This window comes from Quercus lobata, chromosome 2 (genome assembly GCF_001633185.2).
Source record: "Quercus lobata isolate SW786 chromosome 2, ValleyOak3.0 Primary Assembly, whole genome shotgun sequence".
In the NCBI taxonomy this organism is placed as follows: domain Eukaryota; kingdom Viridiplantae; phylum Streptophyta; class Magnoliopsida; order Fagales; family Fagaceae; genus Quercus; species Quercus lobata.
Window position 1 is genome coordinate 70,920,247 of NC_044905.1, and position 4,606 is coordinate 70,924,852.

Genomic DNA, 4,606 nt, shown 5'->3' on the forward strand with positions numbered 1-4,606 from the left:
GTGCATCACGCAGCGCTCAGCAGCTATCTCGGTTAGTTCCATAAATTCAATCTATTGAGGATTATCATTGTTATACTTGATAATATTTGCGAGTTTAAACTAATAAGGGTTTGTATTAAAGTGTTCTTCCGTCCAGAATATTGTTAAAGGCATGTTTAGACTTAATATTCAGACCCAAAGTGGTTGTTGCAAAAAAAATAACATATGCATAAAGAAATAAACACATCTTTTATTAAGACAAAAGAACAGTACAGTGTACAATAAAAGCTGAAACCAGCTTACATTAGAGTTAACTACGTAAGCAAAAGAAAAGCACAAAAGAGTAAAGATGATGCCGAGGAGATATCTCAGAGGAGAGGTTGGCTACTGTTCCAAGATGTCGTCTAAGGAAACTATTCCTCGACGCTTCTACATGCCCATAACTCAGGCAGCCAAAGAACCTGACCTCAGGCTAACACCATCTACAGCAAAGATGCAGGGAGCCGGCAGTTGGGAAGCCCCCGCAGAAGTTTGCCTGCTACAAGGCAAACGGCGCTGATGGCGGAAATTCCTTCTTCGGGCATGCCAAAAATCTGGCATGACCAGAACTTGCTTCGGATTTTGACTAAAAGAAGGAGAAACATCCTTTCCCCTCTCTCGAATTGAGATATTCTCTTGAGTCTACGCCTCCTTGGCCTGTACCTCACTATCTGGAGTCTCAGGAAGACACAGCGCTTTTGTGGCGGAGAGAGCTCCTTTGCCCCAATCCTCGCCTCAAACATGATGTACTAAGAGAGGAGACTGAAGAATTCGTGTGAAAGTAAAGCAACCTTCTCTCCGATTTATTTAAAAGAAGAGGTGATGGCGTTTAATTCACGCAGCGTCCCAAGGAACGCTACAGACAAAATGTCTCCGGCTCGATTTCCAATGCCGTCTGCAACCCTGAGATTAAAGGAGCCTCGTAAAGGCGCACCTCGAATACTGAGACGCCAAAAAGTACCGCGTGACCAAAGACTACGGAAATGCCTCTAAAACTGTGGGCCTAATAAATTCGCGGCCCAGGCCCGTTCTGCATGGAAGCCCACGGACTATGGCCCACACCAAGGAATAACCATTACCGAGGACAACTTCCTGCTCGGCAACCTATGAGACACCTGAGGAAAGACAGGTGCAAAAAGAAAAGGGGAGGGAATAAAGTTTTGGACAGAACCAAGGCCTTGTATGGTCCTCGGACTCAAGCCTATGGGGAAACCAAGTACAAAAAATTATTATTATTAAAGTTTTGGACAGAACCAAGGCCTTGTATGGTCCTCGGACTCAAGCCTATGGGGAAACCAAGTACAAAAAATTATTATTATTAAAGTTTTGGACAGAACCAAGGCCTTGTATGGTCCTCGGACTCAAGCCTATGGGGAAACCAAGTACAAAACATTATTATTATTAAAGTTTTGGACAGAACCAAGGCCTTGTATGGTCCTCGGACTCAAGCCTATGGGGAAACCAAGTACAAAACATTATTATTATTAAAGTTTTGGAAAGGACCAAGGCCTTGTATGGTCCTCGGACTCAAGCCTATGGGGAAACCAAGTACAAAACATTATTATTATTAAAGTTTTGGACAGAACCAAGGCCTTGTATGGTCCTCGGACTCAAGCCTATGGGGAAACCAAGTACAAAACATTATTATTATTAAAGTTTTGGACAGAACCAAGGCCTTGCATGGTCCTCGGACCCAAGCCAGGGGGGTAAGTATTACTTTTTATTGGTCTGCCTTATCATGCCAGGCACTTCCATTAAAGTTATGGCAACATCTTTTTATTATTAAGTATTTTGGTCTTAGTCGTCATTGATTTAGATGCTATATGATTGTGCCGAGCGGCGCTTACAAATTTATAAAAAACGAAAGAGACCGAACATGCAAAGTGAAATAGAAACAAGTTTTATTAATATGAAAAATTATTACAATATACAAAGAGAGGCTTCAACCAGCCTATACAAAAGAGGGGCTGCCGAAGCAGTACTAACATCCACAGTACAGATAAGCAAACGGTCAAGCGCCTTTTTAAACTTGTCTTCAAGGTCCCTCCGATCTCTGCCTCATAGCTGCTCATACTAAGAGAAGAACTCACTTTAAAAAAAAAAACGAAGAAGAAGGAAATAGTAAGGAAGAAATCAATGAAGAAGATGGAGGAGATGGATGAAGAAGATGGAGGACATGAGTAAGGAAGGAGGAGAAGAAGAGAGAAGAGATAAAAAGAAAGAAAAGGAGCAAAAGAGGGAGAAGCAGAAGCACTTAGAGCCCTGACTGGGTGCCAGGTACGCTCGTGAGGAGCCACTTAGCCCCTGCCTCAGCCCTGACTCTAACACGCTGGTGCCATATTAGGTACGCTCGTGAGGAGCCGGGTGGTGCTGGTCTTGGTTGTTCTCGACTCAGTCACGCCGAGAATTCGACATGACGAGCCCCTGCTTCGGATTTTGGCTAAAAGAGAGGCGGGACAGATCTTAAGTCTGCGCCACCCTTGCCCTGACCGAGCCATTTCAAGTTTTGTCAGGATATGGTGTTTTGAGGAGGAGTGTGTTTCCTTCATCATTCGTTATGGAGGACGTGTACGGATATGATGTATAACAAACAGGCTAAGCAGACGCTAAAAGAGGCTACGGGTTTCAGATCTCAGAAGGAAGGGGAGGAGTCTGTACGAAAGTGATTGCCTCCTGCTTGCCTTCTTATAGGAAGAACCAAACAGAGGGAATTAAACGCATTCAAAGTTTCCAAAAGAATCTGAAGAAAAAGAGGCGTCCATTCCGCTTCCCCACCTTATCAGATGAGCCGCCGGACATAAATGAGCCTCGTAAAGGGGATTTACTAAAGGCGTGTCTGGGATAGTCAATCGGCAGGAGCAGATCACGAGCAGATTAAACGGACTCCCTTGAAAAATGGCTAACTTCGTGGACAGGCGGAAAACCGCTCACATAAATGCGGGGTCAAATTAAATGGGCCATATTGAGGGCCCGGGTTTGCCAAAACCCTCCTTTCCAACCCGGAAGTCGGACAGAAGGGTTTTGAGGGGCTATTGTGGGGCCCAACAATTCGTGGACCAGGCCCATTTATCCTTAGAGCGTCCGAAGGCCCAATCCGAGGAGAGCTGTGGCCCAAGCTCTACAACGCAGAGCACAAAACAATTTTTGGGAAGCAGCCGAGGACAGTTTAGTCCTCGGCAGATCCATAATCCCACCAGAATAAAGGGGCAAAACTGGTATAGGGACGAATTAGTAAGGAAATCCAGAATATCTTGGGGAAGTTATCCATACTACCCTTCTAGATAAGGCCCGACGCCTGACAGAGCCGTACTCTGCAGCTTTATCAAACCATCCCCAACAATTCCGGGATTGGACTGATGGGACAAATGTCAGTGTTCGTAAAGATTGACCCTACACGTGGACGAAGGGCAATGAATGCAAGCTAGTATAAAATAAGGAAGTAAGTAGATCTGAGGGAGGTCCCTTTTTCCACCTCCGAAAAAAGAGAGACGACATGGGAAAACATCTCAGGAACACCGAACTTCATGGAAGAAAGTCCGTCTTTGGGCAACCGAGAGAAGACCTCAACAGGTCCTCGGATCAACTCCGAGGAGCTCCATCCCACGGGGTACGACGCCTTAGGGCTTAAATGTTCATACCCAATCCCCTTTTTCTACGTAGATTCCTCTAAAGCCATGACCGGACAACGCCACTTGACCAACGGCTAGCTTTTCAAGCCCACTCTCTACAAATCATATTGTGAGGGATCTTTCGTACGCGAGCCCAACATCCTTATTGGGCCGCCAGAGAATTGTGTCCTTACAACTATATATATGTGTGTGTGTATGTTTTCAAAATTGAAAATTGCATGATATAGTAGCTAATATAGACAAGCATGTTTCATGCCTACTAAAGAAAATGCAAATATCATTTAATTATTTTTTTTTTACATTCTTGATTGTGTGTAACTAAATTTATTTTTTTCCTTTTTGTTGGACATTGTTTCAGTTGTTGCAAAACCAACTTAATTTGAGCAAGAATACCATATTTCAAACCAATTGTTTCTCACATATAAAAAAATTCAATTGTTTCTAGTATAAATCTTAGAAAAATGATATTAAAATTTCATTATGCTTAAAATAAATAATATAACAAAATAAACATATTTATTCTATTAGTAATCTTTCTAATCACATAGAATAAATACTAAAATGTTAGTTCTCCCCCCCCCCTCTCTCTCTCTCTCTCTCTCTCTCACACACACACACACACACACACACACACACACACACACATATATATATATTACATGTCACTAAAATGAGTTAGGAAATTATGGTCTTCTCAATAGGTGTTTGACACCACACTAAGATTGCTGAGGATAAACATCTTTACAATTTAAACCAGTAGATAACAGTAGTACAATGGTTTGGGGGTATTTTTATCATTTAGTGATTTTAGGGATTTTTTTTTTTTCATTGTAATCATTCCTAATGTATTTTGTAAATTTGGAGGTCTAGGGGTATATTGTTCATTTTGAAATTTTAAAAATAGTTCTCTAGTTATGGACATTCTAGAGATATTATTTGTCTAAAATTCTGAGTGACTC